The sequence below is a fragment of the Sus scrofa genome, chromosome 8 (assembly GCF_000003025.6).
Source record: "Sus scrofa isolate TJ Tabasco breed Duroc chromosome 8, Sscrofa11.1, whole genome shotgun sequence".
NCBI lineage: Eukaryota > Metazoa > Chordata > Mammalia > Artiodactyla > Suidae > Sus > Sus scrofa.
This window is the reverse complement of record NC_010450.4, coordinates 31,714,776-31,736,550: the sequence shown is the minus strand read 5'-3', so window position 1 is coordinate 31,736,550 and position 21,775 is coordinate 31,714,776.

Here is a 21,775-nt window from a genome sequence, read left to right as displayed (position 1 = left end):
ATACTATAGTTGTTGGTCTTCAGTTTCCTAAACTTATTTCAGGTAATAAACCAGAGGATCTGATCACTCTTGGTTATTTCAGATGAAAGTGAATGAACAGGAGTTCCCATCGTGGCGCAGTGGTTAACGAATCTGACTGGGAACCATGAGGTTGCGGGTTCGGTCCCTGCCCTTGCTCAGTGGGCTAACGATCCGGCGTTGCCGTGAGCTGTGGTGTAGGTTGCAGACGCGGCTCGGATCCCGCGTTGCTGTGGCTCTGGCGTTGGCCGGTGGCTACAGCTCTGATTCGACCCCTAGCCTGGGAACCTCCATATGCCTCCATATGGAGCGGCCCAAGAAATAGCTAAAAAGACCAAAAAAAAGAAAGTGAATGAACAAAAATAGAAGTGATTTACTCTGTGGAATTATTTGCTGGCATTGAGTTAGGGTTTCAGAGATGAGAATCTGTCTGCTCCCTGTGTTAGACGTTTGTTGGCTCTGTGATAGCTTGAAAAATAAGTCAAATACTACACTGGTCAATACATACATTTCCCCAAGTGCCTTCGCATTTTCGTGTTAAAAATCCAAGTAACTTTTCCCAATTTTAGACAGCGATCAAAGGCCTTCTTCGTCAATTTTTTCCAAATGGCAAAGAATCCCCCAATTGTTTGAAGGACAGTCTGATACACCAAGAGGTGCAACCACTGGATTAGTTTGGAATTCTGGAGTCCTCTGTGACAGAGATCTAGGCCAAGTTGAAACTTTTTGCAAGGAAGCCGAGATTAAGAAAATCCATCTTCAAAATATACCTGAAAAGCCTTAAGAGTATGCCAGTGTTAGAAGTCAGCAAATTGGTGAGACTGAGGATTATATAGGATGATTGGTTAGTAATGCTTCTGAACTCAGAGAGTATTTGTTTCTCTGACTCGTGTGGGTCAATCAGAGGACAGAGTATAGGTGAGGTGGGGCGAGGGGTGGTGGTATGTAGCTATGAACATCATATTCCAAAATTATGACTGGTTTTATATGCTTTTATGATAATGCATCATTTATCTTAAAATTTCAAAAATCTTAAAGCAGGAGAGGAGATTTTTATACTGATTAAATAGATGCACTGGTTAAAATGGACCATATGTTACATGAGGACCATTGAGGTCTTTAATTTAGATTCCATTTTGCAGAGAGTTCAGGGTAGGTCTTTCAAATAGATTGGCCATGATTCACAATACTTGAAATCATTGAAACTACAATCTCAAGAGAAATGATAAAATCAAAATCTTCCTATCTAACCAGTAGTGACTCTCAATTTTCACTCGATCAGGATTTCTGCCCCCCTGCTTTTTTTTTTTTTTTTTTTTTTTTTTTTTGCTTTTTAGGGCCACACCTGTATATGGAGCTACAGCTGCCAGCCTATACCTCAGCTACAGAAATGCCAGATCCCAGCCAAGTCTGTGACCTACACCAGAGCTCATGGTAGCACCAAATCCTTAACCTACTGAGCGAGGCCAGGGATTGAACCCAAAACCTCATGGTTCCTAGTCGGATTTGTTTCTGCTGCACCATGATGGGAACTCCTGCCCTTTCTTTCTTAAAAGAGAAAGGGACACAGCTAACATCACAGTGGTCCTTTTCCATGGGAAGGTGAAGTCTGTCTTCTGTCAAAGTACTGGCTATTTCTACAGCCACACACTGTAACTGTGTTCAAAATAAAGTGTAGGCAAAGCAAGCTTCCAGAACACCTAGTCCCAGGAGTTTCTGGTGACTTAGTGGGTTAAGGATCAGGCCTTGTCACTGCTGTGGCACAGGTTTGATCCTTGGCCCAGGAATTGCATGCTGCACGCATTGCAAAAAAAAAGTAAAATATCTGGTCCCTCATAAAACATCTTCAGCTGGAGCACAGAAATGCTTTTAAAGTACATTGTATAGCCCCACGATGACTTAGCTGAATGCTCCACTCAAAGCTTACTCTGGATGGCAGGGTCAGATTGAGACTGCAAAATTGTGCAAGTGTGCCTCCAGGCATCTCCACCCTAAACTTCCACTGAGCCATGCAGCTGGTCTGGTTGGATCACCAGGTTTGGGGCGGTTTTCATGACTTCCTGCCTTAAATGCATGTCCATCAACCTTTTAGGGTTCATGGCCATTACCTCACAAAGATGCCCTTACCTGGTCAGAAAGTTTCAGAGCAGTGGTTCCAAACTTTTTTCTTTTCTTTCTTCCTTCCTTCTTCTTTTTTTTTTTTTTTTTTTTTTTGCTTTTTGGGCCATATGTAGCATATGGAAGTTCCCAGGCTAGGGATTGAATAGGAGCTGCAGCTGCCAGCCTATGCCACAGCCACAGCAACTCAGGATCCAAGCCTTTTCTGTGACCTACACCACAGCTCATGGCAATGCCGGATCCCCGACCAACCGAGCCGGGCCAGGGATTGAACCCACTTCCTCATGGATACTAATCGGATTCGCTTTCTGCTGCACCACAATGGGAACTCCCCCAACTTTTTTCTTTATTAGAATCTCCTTATTAGCATCATCGCATTGTTGCTCTATGTGGACTTTATTGAGAAAACCATATAACTGCAATAGAGTTAATATCAACCTAAAATTGAGAATTAACTTGCTAATCAACATTATCTATTGGTTTTTTTTTTTTTTTTTTAAGGAGGGGGTGTGCCTCTGGCTTGTGGAAGTTCCTGGGTCAGGGATCCAACCTGCACCACAGCAGTGACCCAAGCTGCTGCAGTGATAATACCAGATTTTAACCTCCTGCACTACAAGAGAATCCCAACCTATAGGTATTTTTAAAGATAACAGTTATTTATTTATGAAACATAGACCATCTTCAGGCAAGACTTAAACACCTGTTTTATTTAAGGCTCTTTTGGCTGCAAATAACAGAAATGAAATCTGGCTAGAATAGATTAAAAGTCTCCAGGGACGAGATGAACACTAAGCCTTGAGAAGGGCCATGGTCGGTGGCAGTTTGTGACTTCATTCTATTTGTCTAGTTGACAGCAGGAGTCATCTCTTCCCAAAGAGTTATATCCTTGCACCAGGAAGAGATCTTCAAAAACTCACTCATATTCCATAGTTTTTTCCTGAAGATCACACAGCCTTAGTTGGCTAGGGCTGCCCTAACAAATTTCCTTAGCCTAGGTTGCTTAAACAACAGAATTTTTTATCTCACCGTTCTGGAGGGTGGAAGTTCAAGATCAAGGTGCCAGCAGAATTGGTTTCTCCTGAGGCCTCTCTCCTTGGCTTGCAGAGTTTCACTTTCTCACTGTGTCCTCACATGGTGTTTTCTTCCCCTTTTCGTTAAGAACACTAGTTGTACTGGATTAGGATCCCCATTACCATCTCATTTAACCTTAATTACTTCTCTAAAGGTCCGATCTCTAAACATAGTCATGTTGAGGGGAAGGGGGAGGGCTCCAACGTACGACTTTTGAAGGGACACAATTTAGCTTATAATAGACACTATATCTATTTTTTTCTCTGTAGAACTTCACAAACTGTCATTGGCAAAAACACAAGAATCCCACCAGGCTGGGCACCTTCTAAAGTAAGTAGGCTGGAGTTCCCATTGTGGCTTAAGAACCAGACTAGTATCCATGAGGATGCAGATTCAATCCCTGGCCTCACTCAGTGGGTTAAGGATCCATCGTTGCCACAGTCTGCAGCATAGGTTGCTGACATGGCCCTGATCCTGTGTCGATGTGGCTGTGGTGTAGGCCCGCCCAGAGGATGCAGCTCCAATTTGACCCCTCGACGGGGAAATTCTATATGCTGCAAGTGCAGCCCCAAAAAATAAAAATAAAAAATAAAGTAGGTAGGCTTATACAATTTTGATAAATTCAGCGTTGAACACCAAGTAAGCAGCAAGCATCACACTTTACAGGAACCCCTCCTGGCAGATTTCAGTATGGCTGCTTCACTAGCTGCTCCTTTTGAGCTCCTGTCAGCAGGGAGTTCCATGATTAGCATATCAAAGCTGCTATATGGATTTTTTTAAATATCTGTGAATCTTCTTTATAGGATATATTCAAGACCAAATGGAGATAGTTCATTCACCTGTTTTTTGGCATCCAAATTAGGGAAAAGCAGGGAAACACGACATGCATGACTGATTTCAATCAAATTTTTTCTTTAAATGACATAACATCTGTCCTCAAAGTTTGGAAGCCATTGTCATTGAAAAAAATGAGAGAGGTAGGGGAAGAGTTACATGTTATTTGGTGAAAATTGGAATTTGAACAAAATCTTATCTGGAAAATAAAGAAAAAAACATTGAGGGAGTTCCCGTTGTGGCTCAGTGGTTAGCGAATCCGACTAGGAACCATGAGGTTGGGGTTTGGCCCCTGGCCTTGCTCCGTGGGTTAAGGATCCACCGTTGCCGTGAGCTGTGGTGGAGGTCACAGACGAGGCACGGATCCCGTGTTGCTGCGGCTCTGGCATAGGCCGGCGGCTCTAGCACTAATTTGACCCCTAGCCTGGGAACCTCCATGTGCCGTGGGAGTGGCCCTAAAAAAGACAAAAAGAAAAAGAAAAAAAAAGAAAAAAAATTGAGACTTTGAGTTTTATCAAACTTCTAACCAGCTTGAACTAAGATTCAAACAAATACCACTGACAAGTGAATAACTCAGGGATTAGGGGTGCCAAACTTCCATACAGGCAAAAATCTGTGTGTGATTTATTTATTTCTATTTTTTATTTTATCTTTTTAATTATAGTTGATTTACAATGTTTTGTCTATTTCTGCTGTACAGCATAGTGACCCAGTCATTCATGTGTGTATATATATATATATATATATATGCATATATATATATACATTCTTTTTCTCATACTATCTTCCATCATGTTCTACCCCAATAGATTGAATATAGTTTCCTGTGCTGTACAATAGGACCTCACTGCTTATCCATTCTAAATGTAATAGCTTTCATCTATCAACCCCAAACCCCTAGCCCATCCCCACTTCCTCCCGCTTCCACCCCCGCCACCCGTGGCAACCACAAGTCTGCTCTCCATGTCTGTGATCTGTTTCTGTTTTGTAGATAGGATCATTTGTGCCATATTTTAGATTTCACATATGAGTGATATCATATGATATTTACCTTTCTCTTTCTTTGTGCTTATTTTTTCAGGGCCGTACCTGTGCATATGGATGTTCCCAGGCTAGGGATAGAATCAGAAGTGCAGCTGCCAGCCTATCCCACAGCTACAGTATCGCAAGATCCAGGAGGCATCTGTGACCTACACTACAGCTCATGGCAACATGGGATCTTTAATCCACTGAGCAAGATCAGGGATCAAACCCACATCCTCATGGATACTAGTCAGATTCATTTCCACTGAGCAACAGCAGGAACTCCCTATCTTTCTCTTTTTCACTTACTTCACTTAGTTTGAGACTCTCTAGTTCTATCCATGTTGCTGCAAATGGCATTATTTTGTGTTTTTTTTTTTTTTTTTGTGGCGGAACAGTATTCCATTGTGCATATGTACCACATCTTCTTAATCCATACATCTGTCCATGGGCATTTAGGTTGTTTCCATGTCTTGGTTATTGTGAATAGTGCTGCAGTGAACATAGGGCTGCATGTATCTTTTTGAATTATAGTTTTGTCTGGATATATGCCCAGGAGTGGGATTGCTGGATCATATGGTAGTTCTAGATTTACTTTTCTAGGCAACCTCCATTCTGTTTTCCATAGTGGTTGTACCAATTTACATTCCCGCCAACAGTGAAGAAGGGTTCCCTGTTCTCCACTCTCTCTGCAGCACTTATTTGTTGACTCGTTAATGAGGGCCATTCTGACTGGTGTGGCACCTCATGGTAGTTTCAGTTTGCATTTCTCTCATGATTAGTGACGTTGAGCATTTTTTTATGTGCCGTAATTTACACTGGGCCCTTCAGATCCCCAGTTCCTGGTTCCTCCCTTTACATGTACTTCCATATCTGTGATCTGGCATCCACAAATTCAACCAACCTCAGTTAGTGTAGTACTGTAGCATTTACTATTGAAAAAAAATTACTCCAAGTGGACTATGCAGTTCACACCTGTGTTGTTCAAGGGTCAGCTGTATATGAACTCTCAGATCAAAGACAAACTTTCCAAAACCTGAAAAGCCCTTACTAAACAAGGCTAAGATACAAAAAGATCTAAATTATATATAGTTCCAATATGTAATATGTATGATTCAAAAGTTCTTTAAAAAAAAAAAAAAGTGTGGATTTTCATCTGGGCTTACAGTTTCTTTTCTTTTTCTTTGCCTTTTGAGAACTGCACCCATGGCATATGGAGGTTCCCAAGCTAGGAGTCGAATCAGAGCTGTAGCTGCCGGCCTACACCACAGCCACAGCAGCATGGGATCCAAAGCCCCTCTGTGACTTACACCACGGCTCACAGCAAACACCAGATCCTTAACCCACTGAGCAAAGCCAGGGATCGAATCTGCATCCTCACGGATACTAGTCAGATTCGTTACTGCTGAGCCACGGTGAGAACTCCTGGGCTTACAATTTCTGTCCCCTCTGATTATATGCCGGAATAAACAGATTGTTCATATTCTGGTACATAAAATCACTTTTATAGTATTGCTTGCTGTTAATTATCACAAGAGTAATATTATAAAGTATAATATTACCAGGAATGAGTAGTTTTAAGTATTAGTCCAAGGAAGAAAAACTCTTTCACTTGCTAAATGCAGTGGTAAGCACTGGCCTCTCCCAGCACCAGCACTGCTGCTTCTCAGCAAGGAACAGCAGTCCCAGAGATGCCATATTGTCAAATGCAGATAGAGAATCACTGACTCCAGCATTTTCCTGGTTGACTCTGCACACTGTTGATTGGCATGCTCAGGCAATTTGATGTTTTTGCTGCACTGGTTTCTGAAGATAAAGAGCTCTGTTGTACCTGTTGAGAGACATCTTCGGAAAAAAGAGCCCAAAGTCCATGTTCAAAAATAGCGAGTGCTGGGCCATTCATTTCATCCTGCCATGTGAACCTGGGGGATCTACATCAAGCAGACAAAGCAGAAAGTATCTTGTTTGTATAAAAAAATCTTTGTGGCCCTAAAATACAAAATAAATAAATAAACAAAATAAAATAAATTAAATTAAAAAAATAAAGACTGCAAAGACCTGATGAGGACAGAGATTTAGCTAAAACCAAACCATTGTTTCCATTGTGCCACGATGAGAACCCCTATTTTTTTAATTTAAAATTCTTTTAGGAGTTCCCATTGTGGCACAGCAGAAATGAATCCAACTAGGAACCATGAGGTCGCAGGTTGGATCCCTGGCCTTGCTCAGTGGGTTAAGGATCCGGCATTGCCGTGAGCTGTGGTATAGGTCGCAGATGTGGCTCAGATCTGGTGTTGCTGTGGCTGTGGCGTTGGCTGGCAGCTATAGCTCTGATTAGACCCCTAGCCTGGGAACCTCCATTTGCTGCAGGTGTGGCCCTCAAAAAGACAAAAGACAAAAAAAAATAACAATAATAAAATAAATAAAATAAAATAAAATATTTAAAAATTGTAATATACTTGACTTTCAATGTTGTGTTAGTTTCAGCTGTGCAACAAAGTGATTCTGTTTTATATATATGTATACATACATATATATAATATTTTTCAGATGCTTTTCCATTTAGGTTACTACAAGATATTGAGTATAGTTTCCTACGCTATACAGAAGGTCCTTGTTGTTTATCTATAAGTCTTTGCAGTCTTCTCAGCTGTCCCACAGAGAAGGATACAGAAGCCAGATTCAGTTAGCCTTTGCCTTAAATGATATGAGTTTCCAGTGGTCCATTTGTCTACACAATCATGAGTATGAATAAGAACATTCCTATTTACTTCTACTGCTATTCTTGCTAGGAAATATGAATGACCGGATTGACACCAAAGGGTCAGTGTCAGGCTTAAAGTCTATGGCAAAGATTAAAACTTTGAAAAAGTTTGGTGAAGAGCTGGGAAAACAGGCACTCGTATATGTTAGAGGGAGTATGAATTGTTAAAACCTCCATGGAAGACAGCTTAGTAATAGGTGTCAACAGCATATATACTTTTTGACTAAACAATTACACTTCTAGAAATTTATCCTGCAGATTTACTTACAGATGTGCAAAAGTATGTTTTCAAAGATAATTACAGTATGGATTATAATTAAAAAAAAGCTTGAGGAGTTCCCGTCGTGGCGCAGTGGTTAACAAATCCAACTAGGAACCATGAGGTTGCAGGTTCGGTCCCTGCCCTTGCTCAGTGGGTTAACGATCCGGCGTTGCCGTGAGCTGTGGTGTAGGTTGCAGACGCGGCTCGGATCCTGTGTTGCTGTGGCTCTGGCGTAGGCCGGTGGCTACAGCTCCGATTCGACCCCTAGCCTGGGAACCTCCATATGCCGCGGGAGTGGCCCAAGAAATAGCAACAACAACAACAACAACAAAAGACAAAAAAAAAAAAAAAAAAAAAGCTTGAAAATGAAGTATCTATCAATAGGGGACTGGTTAAATAAAGATGGTACACTCATCCAGTGGAATACGCTATAGTCATCAAAATGAATGAGGCAGCTCTCTTGGTACTAAGGTGAGAAGATCTCCAAGAGTCATTGCTCAGTGAAGAACAGCAAGGTACAGAACAGAATGCCATGTCTTCCACTGTGTTAAAACATATCTGGAGTTCCTATTGTGGCACAGCAGAAACAAATCCAACTAATAACCGTGAGGTTGTGGCCTCGATCCCTGGCCTCGCTCAGTGGGTTGAGGATCCGGCATTGCCATGAGCTGTGGTGTAGTTTGCTGGCTATGTAACTCCAATTCGACCCCTAGCCCGGGAACTTTCATATGCCATGGGTGCGGCCCTAAAAAAAAAGAAAAAAAAAATCCAAAAAACAAGCATATATCTGTGAGAGTTCCCATCATGGTTCAGCAGTAACAAAACTGACTAGTAACCATGAGGGTGTAAGTTCAACCCCTGGCCTTGCTCAGTAGGTTAAGGACCCAGCATCGTGAGCTGTGGTATAGGTCGAAGACGTGGCTTGGATCTGGCATGGCTGTGGTTGTGGCTGGCAGCTGTAGCTCCGATTTGACCCCTAGCTTGGGAACTTCCATATACCATGGGTGCAGCCCTAAAAAGACAAAAAAAAAAAAAGTGTCTGTGAAAATGGTCTATATGATATGGTATCATACAAATATTCATGTTAGGAGTTCCCATTGTGGCTCAGCAGTAACGAAACCAACTAGTATCCATGAGGATGTAGGTTCAATCCCTGGCCTTGCTCACTGGTTAAGGATCTGGTGTTGCCATGAGCTGTAGTGTAGGTCGAAGAGACTGACTTGGATCTGGTGTTGCTGTGGCTGTGGTGCAGGCCAGCAGCTGTAGCTCTGCTTCCACCCCTAGCCTGGGAAATACCATATGCCGTGGGTGCGGCCCAAATAAATAAATAAATAAATAAATATTCATGTTATAGTCTGTGTTTAGGCTATGTTAGGAAGATGTGTAAGTGACTGGTTTCAGTGCTTTTAGGAGCTCAGTATCTGGATGCCTTGGGTTGTCGCAAAGCTTACTTTTTATTGTTTATCTTTTTGTACCCTTTTATTTTTTTTAGGATGAGCAAGTTTTGCTAATTCAGAAATAAATAAATAAGTTTAAAACATATAATTTGAAAAATCCATGCCACAGTCTTATAATAGATTCGGCTGGAGAAAAAAAAAAAAAAAGCTTTAAGTGACTTACTTTTGCTACTTCTCAGCAGCTTCTGATGAAAGTTGATAAGGGAAATTTGTTTCACAAACACTTGTTTAGTACTTCTCAATGTCAGGCCTTGTCATGAGGATTTTATAAATATTTAATTCAGTCCTGACAATAACCACATAAAGCCAATGCTCTACAGATGAGAAAATTAAGCACGGAGAAGATAAATAACTTTGCCCAAGGCCACAGTGAAAGAAAGAAAGTGGCAGACACAGAATTTGAACACTAGCAGCGTGGCTCTGGTTTGTGCTCTTTGGGAGCTGTGTTGTGCTTCAAACTGACATGATGTGAAAACATGACCTTCATCATCCTTAACGCAATTAACTCCAATAGTCGGATCCTGAAAATAATGCAGAACCCACTCCCCTTTCATTTTTTCTGAGTCTTCAATAATGTGCAGAGGCTATTCCTTCATATATAAATATATACATATTTTTGCTTTTTTGCCCCCAGGGTAAACCTGGGGCACATGGAGGTTCCCAGGCTAGGGGTCGAATCAGGGGTACAGCTGCCGGCCTATGCCACAGCCACAGCAATGCCAGATCTGAGCCCCGTCTGCCACCTACATCACAGCTCATGGCAATGCCAGATCCTTAACCCAGTGAGCGAGGCCAGGGATTGAACCTGCAGCCTCATGGATCCTCATTGGGTTTGTTACCGCTGAGCCATGATGGTAACGCCTGTCCTTCCCCATTTTAAAGTGGCAGAAATTAATTCCCAGATCAGTTGGAATCTGTATTATAAAAGTCTGTGCTCAAAGTCCTGTGTCGATGAACTCCACGAAGTACATGGAAGGAAGAGGAAGAGGCAGCTTGACCAAAATTATTTGAAGAGGGAGAGAAAAGTAATATACTCAGAAGAAAAAGGAGGAACATGATCCTTGTCAAGTTAAATTAGATCAAATAGGCGTTCTCATTGTGGCTCAGCAGTAAGGAACCAGACTAGTATCCATGAGGATGCGAGTTTGATCCTTGGCCTTGCTCAGTGGGTTAAGGATCTGGTGTTGCCGGGAGCTATGGTGTACGTCACAGATGTGGCTCAGATCCTGGATTGCTGTGGCTCCAATTCTACCCCTCATCTGGGAACTTCCATAGGCCACACTTGCAGCCCTAAAAAAGGGGGAGGGGATTATCTGGGTGGGCTTGCCCTAAGTACATGTGCCCTGAAATGCAGATAGCCCTTAAATGGCTGAGCACAGAGGTCAGAGACACTCCAAGTATGAGAAGCACTTGCTGTGGAGGTCCTGGTTTGAAGATGAAGAGGCCACTGGAGAAGGAAGGCAGGCAGCCTTAAACAGCTGAGAGAGGCTCCCAGCTGACAGCCAGCAAGGGAGCTTGGTCCTACAAGGCAAGGAACTGAATTCTGCCAAGAACAGGAGCTCATTGAAAGAGGATCCTGAGCCCTAGGTGAGAACCCAGCTGATGCAGCCCTATGAGATGGAGCAGAGAACCCAGGTATGTCACCTGGGACCTCTACCCTTTAGAACCATGAGATAAATGAATGTGCCAGTCCTCTAGGGGTGTGTACATGTGTCACACAGCGGAAGAAAACTAATTATACATTAAGATCCCCCTTTCACAGAAGAGGGCACTGAAGCTCAAAAAAGTGAAGTAAACTGGTTAAAACAATCTCATGAATGTGGGGAGGACAGGATTTGACACAGGCCTGACTACCCAGCCAGTTCACCTTTCTCCTTCACGGCCGCACCACCCGCAGTGGGGGAGCAGCCAGACCTGTCTGCCCGCTGCTAAGTCATGTGTTAACCAACCAGGAGCCACAGAGGTAAAAGGAATAAAGTTCTCTGTGACCCAGGAAAGGATGATTCAGATTCTTATTTTTAGAAACCAACATGAAACTCTTGGTTGAACAATAGCTAGGATTCCTACAGGGATCTCGGTCTGTGGGCTTCCCCCCACCCACTCTCTGCTCTGTTGAGATGCATTAGTTGGTCTCTGGTTTTAGCCACAAGCACTAGGTGACCAATTTCCAAATAAGTGGAGCCGAATGGATTTAGGCAGATTAACATTCTAACGACAAGAAAACTGGAAGAAAAGCAAATCCTGTGGCGTTTGTTAAACTCAAACACATTCAACCAACCCCTCTCCAAGGGCTAGCTTTGTAAACATTCGCTTTATGAAGACGTGTCAGTTTAAAAAAAGAGTAGTTTTGAAGAGCAGTTACCCCAGGATCTGCCCCAGCTCCCCGTGTGACCTTTGTTCCTCCTTCAGGCTTACTCCGCTGCAACCACAAGGCCCCTGGGCATTCCCTAGAATGTGCCAAGCCCTACGCTGCCGCAGGGCCATTGCACTTCTCTTCCCCCTGGCCTGGAACATTCGTCCTCTCGTTCCTGCCCTGAATTCCCTCAGATCACTACTCAAGTGGCATCTTGCTGGAGTTTCTTTCCTTGACCATCTTATTTAAAGCAGCTGTGCTCCCCACCTGTCACTCTGTCCTTACCTGCTTTACTTTCTTCATAGCATTTCAACCTCCTGGTACACCTTACACATAAACATATATTTATTTGTGTGTTATCATCTGTCTCCCACACGAGAATGTAAGCTCTAGCAAGGAGAAAGGATTTCTTTGTTTTATTCTTTGCTATATCTCTAGTGTCCAGAACAATCCATGGCATAGAGCAGAGACTCAGATACTTGTTGAATGAATTAATGAATCAGGAGCAAAAGCATTGCCTCTGTTTTTAAGTAATCTGTCACTCCTGAGGTATCTCTGCATCCACTTTGTTCTCTCTCTCTCCTTTTTGCAGCTTTTGCTAACTTGTTTAGTATGGAAAAGTTACATATTTGGGAGTTCTCGCTGTGGCTCATCGGAAATGAATCTGATTAGGATCCGTGAGGATGCCGGTTCAATCCCTGGCCTTGCTCAGTGGGTTAAGGATCTGGCATTGCTGTGAGCTGTGGTGTAGGTCAAAGACACGGCTCAGATCTGGCGTTGCTGTGGCTGTGGCATAGGCTGGCAGCTGTTGCTCTGATTCAGCCATAGCCTGGGAACCTCCATGTGTGCGGGTGCAGCCCTAAAAAGAAAAAAAAAAAAAAAAAAAAAAAGAGAAGTTACATAATTGCATGGTTGTACCAAGTCCAGAAAAAAAAAAAAAAAAAAGAAAACTAGAGACATACTGAGAATAAAGTTCTTCCTTGAATTTTAATAGTCATGTGACTGGATAAGTCATTTATTTCTCTTGGCTCAAAATGTCTTATCTTTTAAATGGGGATAATAATAGAGACTTTTTTTTTCATTAAAAAAAAATTGAAGTATAGGGGTTTTTTCGTGGTTTTTTTCTTTTCTTTTCTTTTCTTTTTTTTTTGTCTTTTCAGGGCCGCCCCAACGGCATATGGAGGTTCCCAGGCTGGGGGTCAAATTGGAGCTGCAGCTGCTGGCCTAGACCACAGCCATAGCAACGCTGTGAGGGGGGTGAGGCTCAAGGCTAAAAAGTTGGTTCAGTAAATATTTTCTAAGCACTTACCATGTGCGAGGTGCTGGAGGGATACCACAGTGAACACTGCATAAGGTTCCTGCCCGCTCATATTCTAAATTATAACTGAATTGAGATAAATAATAAGTTGTAGGAAGGAAGCAAAAGAATGTTATCAGAGAGAATAGCAGATAGGAACTATAGGGTTAACTTGGGTCAGGGAAGGCCTTTCTGGAGATTTAAGCTGAGCTTTAAAGGATGAGGAAACATCCAGCCACAGGAAGGGCATTTCAGGCCAAGGGAAAGGCAGGCGTACCCATCAAGGCCTTAAGAACAGCAAGGGGCATTCTAGGGCCTGACAGAGGCCTGTGTGCAAAGAGTGAGGTGATTGAGGGGCAGTGGCATATGCGGTGAGGCCATTAGGCAGGCAGAAGCCACTTGCTATGAGTGAGGCCCTACAGACCATGCTTGAGGCAACCAGTCACCTCTGCCCAGAACTGAGGAGTTTCTGTGATGCAAGACTTTTACAGCTTAAAGCAGAAAAATCCTGGGCGAGACCGGATGAGTCGGTCACCCTCACCAAGGTAGAGGGTTGTACTTTACCCTCACTGAAGGGTTTTAAATCAGGAAATGAGATGTCTTGATTTCTCTCTCTCTCTCTCTCTCTTTTTCTTTTTTTTTTTTTTTTTTTTTTTTTTTTTTTTGTCTTTTTGGTGCTGCGCCCACAGCATATGGAGGTTCCCAGGCTATGCAGCTACTGGCCTACACCACAGCCATAGCAACGCCAGATCCGAGCTGCATCTGTGACCTACCCTGCAGCTCGGGGCAACATCTAATGCTCAACCCTCTGAGCGAGACCAGGGATCGCACCAGAATGCTCGTGGATACTAGTTGGGTTCTTAACCCTCTGAGTCACAAGAGGAACTCCCTTGATTTCTCTTTTCAAAGGTCACTCTTGGCTTTTGTGTGGCAAATGCTTTGGAAAGGAGCAAAAGATGGAAAAGGAGGAGACCAGTTAGCCAATTTTTGCAGTCCTTCATGCAAGAGAGGAGGGTGGGTTGAAAGAGACTGGTGGCATTGAAGATGGAGTGATGGGGACGCATACAAGATGCCTTTTGGAGGTAGAATGAGCTGGATCTGGGAATGTATGTTAGTGAAGGAAAAGGAGTTAAAGATGACTTTGGGGCTTCTGATTTTATTATCTAGGTAACTAGTTTTGCCAACAGAGGGAAATTGGAGAAGAACTGGACATGGAAGTTGGGGGAAGATGGGATGGAGGTCTCTAAAGTTCCACTGGGAAGGAAATGTGATACTTGGAGTGAAGACACCCTTATTGTTCCTGTGTGAAGTATTTTGTAAGCAGTAACTAATTAGTTCTCATAACAGTTGTTCTGAGTTGTTAATTACCTGAACCCCATTTTACAGGCGCTGGAGAAGAGCAAGTGGCAGTCATTTGCCTCAGGCTAGAGTAAATTAAAGAACTAACAGCAGCACCAATTAATTCCTGGTAGTTCTGTGCTCTGCCAGTCTTTTAAAAGAGTAACTCTTTGGGGGTAGGATGAGTAAATCAAATGGAATTTCGAAGGAGTAAGGCATGACTTTTGAGGTTAATAGACCTGGAGTCATGTTTTGCCTTTGCCCCTTATTACTGATGTGATACAGACGCATTTGTAATAATGATATCCCTGAGCCTTTCGTTCCTAAAAAATAATACAGAGTTAAATACTAAACATGTTTTTACTTCTACCATATCCTCTGCCTAGAAACAAAATTTTTCCCCCAGGAAGCCAACTGTCATCCTGTTAGAGAGAGCCTCTCTGATCCCCTATAATAAAATAGGCGCACACCCCCCGCCCCTCCATCAAAAGGCCCTCTCTACCCAACTTTAGCCGGGTTTGATTTCTCTTTATAGTACTTACATCATCTGACCTATTATATATCCATTTCCATAAGATCAGGAATTTTTTTCTGTTTTGTTCCCTGCTGTGTCTGGAATGATGCCTGGAACCAGAGAGTACTTAATAGTTGTTGAATGAGTGAATAAATTAACTGAAATTTTATATATAATAAAACTCTTTGCATGATACCTACCGTGGTAGGAACTCAGTAGTAGTTACCGGAATATAAATTGAGAAATGCACTCAAATTTTATATATTTCTTATCTAAGAAACTATTTTAGCAGTTTCTCTTTTTGACCACTCCAAGGCATGTGGAGTGTTAGAAACTGGGAGGGAAAGAGGCAGGGACAGGAGCAATGCGATCTCAAGTAGTTTTATCCACCAACAGAGTGGCCAGGAGTGTTAGGGGGTAACTGTACAAAATGAAACACAAAGCTGCAAGACAAGAATAGCAGGAGAAACTGTGAAATTGTAGCAACATAACTTGCCTCTTCTTATTCCATCCCGAACCTGTGCTAAAAATAGAATGTACTAAAAACAGAAACTACCCCTTTCCCTATATAACTAGCTGCTTAGGAAGCTGCTGGAAGCCTGAGTTCTCTGCTCAGTGCTCCTGGCCATTCTGTTGGTGGGTAAACCTGCTTGAGTTCTCATTGTTCCCCTCTGCCTCCTTCTTCCCTTGCTGTTTCTAACATGGAGTTCCTGGACCAGGGATCAAATCCCACCCACAATTTTGACCAACGCCACAGCTATGGCAACACGAGATCCTGAACTCACTGTGCCTGGTCAGGGATTGAACCTACATCTGGGCACTTGAGAGATGCCATGGATCCTGTTGCACCAACGGTGGAAACTCCTAGCAGAATTTCTTTGTATACCATATTAAAGATAATTTTTTTTGCTTCTTTTTTTTTTTAGGGTCACACCCGCGGCATATGGAAGTTCCCGGGCTAAGGGTTAAACTGGAGCTGCAGCTGCTGGCCTACACCACAGCCACAGCAACAGCAGGTCCAAGGCTTGTCTGCAACCTAACTGCAGCTCACAGCAACACTGGATCCTTAACCCACTGAGGGGAGCCAGGGATTGAACCTGCATCCTCATGGGTTTTATTACCACTGAGTCACAGAGGGAACTTCTTGTCACTATCCTTTCTACTTCTCTCCTACACTCCACAGCACTAGTCTCTACTGGGTTACCAGCCCTCAGCTCAGTTTTTTTTTTTTTTTTTTTTTCCTGGCCACTTCTATTTTATTAGTGGTCTCTTTCCCCATCTTCTTGATTTTCTATCTTCCCTCCTTTATTAAGAGCTAACAAACGGGAGTTCCTGTGTAGGTCAGTGGGTTAAACATCTGGCGTTACTGCAGTAGCTCAAGTTGCTGCTGTGGAGCAGGTTCAGTCCCTGGCCCAGGAAATTCTGAATGCCGTGGGTATAGCAAAAAACAAAAACAAAAACAAAACTAAATAAACAAATGAAGCATCAATCAATGCACCAGTCAACAAGTATTTAGTGAGTATCTGCAATTTATTTAGCACCGGTAGGCACATAGTATCCTTAGTGGTTGAGTCAGCAGCTTTGGGATTGGACAGGCTTCGGCTGAGGTCCCGGCTTTGCCCTTCACTAGCTGGCTGACAAGGGACAGTGATTTAACTCCAATTTCCCCCTGTATGAAATGGGGGTGATAATGAAATTTGCCTCAGGGGTTCCCATCATGGTGCAGCGGAAACGAATCCAACTAGGAACCATGAGGTTGTGGGCTCGATTCCTGGCCTCGCTCAGTGAGTTAAGGATCTGGTGTTGCCGTGAGCTGTGGTGTAGGTTGAAGACGAGGCTCGGATCCTGCATTGTTGTGGCTGTGGTGCAGGCCAGCAGCTGTAGCTCCGATTAGACCCCTAGCCTGGGAACCTCCATATGCCTCCGGAGCAGCCCTAGAAAAGGAAAAAAGACCAAAAAAAAAAAAAAAGAAAGAAAAAGTGCCTCAGAGGTTGTTCTGAGGAATGACTGAGAGTATGAGTATGAAATACTCAGAATATTGCCAGACTCAAATTATGTGATCCATAAACATTAGCTCTTAAGATTAACTGTCCCAGTTCTCTGTGGGGAATAGGTTATACATCTAAGACTTGATCCTTGTCTCCACAGAATTTCCCAACCCCATAAGACAATTTGGAAACAATCCAGGGTGGGATATATGACCTAAGTACTCATTTGTGTGGTGCTGCACCCGAGGCATCTGAAAGTTCCTGGGCCAGGGATTGAACCAGCACCGCAGTAGTGACAATGTCAGATATCGACCCACTGAGCCACCAGCAAACTCCATCACTTGTGTGGTTTAGCCTGTATAGAGATGTAGTGGGTGCTGAAAGAAGTAAAAAGGGAAAAAAAGCAAATGCCAGAAATATTGATTTGTAGTATGTTTAAGAAGTAGAAGATAGGGAGTTCCCGTCGTGGTGCAGTGGTTAACGAATCCGACTAGGAACCATGAGGTTGCGGGTTCGGTCCCTGCCCTTGCTCAGTGGGTTAAGGATCCACTGTTGCCGTGAGCTGTGGTGTAGGTTGCAGACGCGGCTCGGATCCCGCGTTGCTGTGGCTCTGGCGTAGGCCGGTGGCTACAGCTCCGATTCGACCCCTAGCCTGGGAACCTCCATATGCCACAGGAGCGGCCCAAGAAATAGCAAAAAGACAAAAAAAAAAAAAAAAAAAAAAAAAAGAAGATATATATTACTAGATTTGTGGTATATTAAAAAGTTATACACAGTATACTTAATGTTATATACATATATTAGATTCAAAGTATTAGAGGAAGAAAAACACATGAATTGCAAGGGTTATTGGCCTTTTGAGGTGCAGTACACTGTAACAGTGGAGAACTTCAGTATCCTGAAGCCACGTTGCAGGTTCAAATCCCAGCTTGACACTTAATTAGGTGTGATGTTGGTCAAGTCATTTAGTCTCTCTGTACCTGTTTCCTCATCGGTAAAGTGGAGGTGAAAATAATAGTAAATGTATTATAGGATTGTTATGAAAATTAGGCCGGCATTGCCATGAGCTGTGGTGTAAGCTGGCAGCTGCAGCTCTGATTTTACCCCCAGCCTGGGAACTTCCATATGCCACAGGTGCGGCCCTAAAAAGCAAAACAAAACAAAACAGAGAACAGTGCCTTTTATATGGGAAATACCCAATTGTTACTATGATCATCCACCTTTATTCTTTCTTTTTCTCCTTAAGTCTTCTCTAGAGAAGATTAGTTTAAAATACCATAATTAGGAGTTCCCGTCGTGGTGCATTCCTTCCTAGTGATTAAGGAATCCGACTAGGAACCATGAGGTTGCGGTTCGATCCCTGGCCTTGCTCAGTGGGTTAAGGATTTAGTGTTGCCGCGAGCAGTGGTATAGGTTGAAGACACAGCTTGGGTCCCCCGTTGCTGTGGCTGTGGTGTAGGCTGGCGGCTACAGCTCCGATTAGACCCCTAGCCTGGGAACCTCCATATGCCGTGAGTGCAACCCTAGAAAAGATGAAAAAGTAAAATAAATAAATGAATAAAATAAAATGCCATAATTAGATTCTTTCATTATATTAGGAATAATCATAATATAAATCCTAATTCAAGATTATAAATATTATAATATATAATCATAATACAATATGTGTGTCTTTAACTTGAATTATTTATATAATATGTTGGTAGCAAACAAACAAGAAAAAGGAAAACCCGATCCTCCTTAAGAGTAGTCTTAATGCAGCAGTTAGTATCTGCTGTCTCCTGAGAAGTGCAGTTCTTAAATTCTGAAAATGAACTACACTGTCTATGAAAATGATATGGGCTTGGTTATGTATTAAAGGGGAGAGCTATTATATTGCTTTATATGCCCCAAATATCAAGCTCTGACATTTTGCATTTACAGTATTACCCTTCCTCCATATGGATTTCCAGGCTCTTTCATTGGCTCAATATTCTTCCACTGAAGAATTACCATTTAATGACTATACATGGCACATACCCAATACATAGGCCTCACTGTTATTTTTTTTCCTGTCTCATGTGTTCATTACAGCATAAATTTTCCTTTATGTGTGCTATTTTAAGTTTATGATATTGTTCCATTGGTCTGTTGCTCTATGATAAAGCTTTTAGACCCCATTCAAATGCGCATTGCATAGTAGAAGTAAGCAAAACAATTTTTCATTTGAGCTGCCACTCAAATTGTATTTTAAAGTAGTTCTGCTTTCATACAACATTGTAAATCAACTATACTTCAATTAAAAAAAAGTAGTTCTGCCTCTTTTATTTCAAGTATTAAAGTACATGGAGGTGTTGGGTAATATGTATAAAATCATAGAGCAGGATGCAAATGTAAAGCATTATTACAGAGGCTCTGGCATGACAAAAAAATAACTTCCTTTATTCTAAGGTTCCTAAGGATATCCTCTATTCTAGAAAATAGGTGTATAACTTTGCAGTAGAGAAACCTTAGCCAAGTAATCAAGGAAAATATCACCACTAATAGGAGATATCAAACTTCCCCCTGAAATGATGCACCAAGGACACATCATTTCTGTGGTCCTCTTGCCAAAAAGGCAAATTTCCATCTAAGCACGAGTAAACTTCTGATAAACTCAAACTGCAAGACATTCTATAAAATAATTAGCTGATACTCACTGATAGTGTAAAGGTCTGGAAAAAAATGCAAAGACTGAGCAACTGCTTCGGATTGGAGGATACTAAGAAGATACAACTAAATGCAGCATAAGAGCCTAGGTTGGATCCTGGACTTGTGTGGAAAACTACTGAAGTTCAAATAGCGGTTATAGTTTAATTGAGTTGTTTCTATGTTAATTTTCTGGCTTTAATAATTGTGCTATGGAGTTCCCGTGATGGCGCAGTGGTTAACGAATCCGACTAGGAACCATGAGGTTGCGGGTTCGGTCCCTGCCCTTGCTCAGTGGGTTAACGACCCGGCGTTGCCGTGAGCTGCACCACAGAACTCGGTATCTGACTTTAAAGCCCTGACTTTTTTTTTTTTTTTTTTTTTTTTTTGTCTTTTTTTTTGCCATTGCTTGGGTTGCTGCTGCGGCACATGGAGGTTCCCAGGCTAGAGGTCTAATCAGAACTGTAGCCACCGGCCTACACCACAACCACAGCAATGGGGGACCTGAGCCGAGTCTGCAACCTACACCACAGCTCACGGCAACCCCGGATCCTTAACCCACTGAGCAAGGCCAGGGATGGAACCTGTGATCTCATGGTTCCTAGTCGGATTCGCTAACCACTGAGCCACGATGGGAACTCCAAGCCCTGACTTTTAATCACCAGAATGTGCTTTGAACTCTAGGTCCAAGTATCGTAGGGGTTGTTTGGTGATTGGCTTCTGGAACTGCATTGACTAGTGTCTTAGAGCTAGGTTATGTGTTGAAAGAACCTAGAGCTAAATGAATAGGAAAAAGAGTAAGTAATAGTTTGGTTTCAATTAACCTATTAACAAACTTAAAATATGAAAACAATTAGTATGTCAGCATTCAAATAATAGCTAGCATTTATGTGGCACTTGCTATGTACTAGGCCTTTCTCTAAGCATGTTACAAATTTTAATGTGTGTAATCCTCATGCCAAGCCTAGGAGGGTAGGTAGTATTGATTATCCCTTTTTTACAGTTGGTGAAACTGAGACACAGATTTTAAGTGACTTGCTCAAGGTCATTTAAGAACCAAAATATAGAACCAAGCAGTCTGGCTTTAGTCATGGACATGTGCTTATCCAAGATTTTTCACTGCCCTCCACCTAGGTTTTGTGTTATTGGACATTTTCTTTTCTTTTTTTTTTTTTTTTTTTTTTTTTTTTTTTTTCTTTTCAGCTGCAGCGTACAGAAGGAAGTTCCTGGGCCAGGGATAGAATCCAAGCCTGAGCTGTGATCTATGCCACAGCTGCAGCAACACCAGATCCTTAACCCATTGCACCAGGCCAGGGGTTGAAAGGGTGCCTCCACAGAGACAAGACAGATCACTAACCCACTGTGCCACAGCAGGAACTCTGCTACTGGAAATTTTATTTTGAGTTACCTGTGGTTTGTGGAGCACCACTATTGGTCAATGTTTGGAGTCTTAAAGCTGGACATTTTGGGCCCTAAACTATGTCTAGTCATGGGCTGGTCCATGGCTCAGACCCATCCTGCAGTGTCCTGGGTCTACAGAAAAGGCACTGAAACCTTGGCCAGGATGGCTCACTGTTCTAGATTTGCCCAGACCTGGCGAGAAAAGATTCCTTTCCAAACCCAGGTCTCAATTCTCTATCTTCTGAGTGGGTTTTATTTTCTATACACAAAAGCAATCAAATTTATGCTATGTAATCCATGAGCTTGAAAAGCAAGGATTCCATCTCTCTCTGAGAATATCAGAACTTAGCATGTGAACCAACAGGCTCCAAAAACTATTGGTGAGTCAGTTCAACTAGAAAAACAGAAAATATGCTAACTGGCGTGGCTGGGCCAGAGTGGGCAGAGGAAGGCTAAATTTCTATTCACAAAGTCTGATTCATTTAGAGAAAGAAAAAGTCACATGCCGTCAGATTGAGATTTGTGTTCACTGCACTGAGGAGAAGTACAGAGCCTTCATACTCTCAGGGGTGACTAAGCCATTATTTCCCTTGGAACACAAAGAACTGTTGCTTTGCACACCCCTCACTGTAATTAGCTCTTGCAAGCAGGGGCTGAAGAATCCAACAGG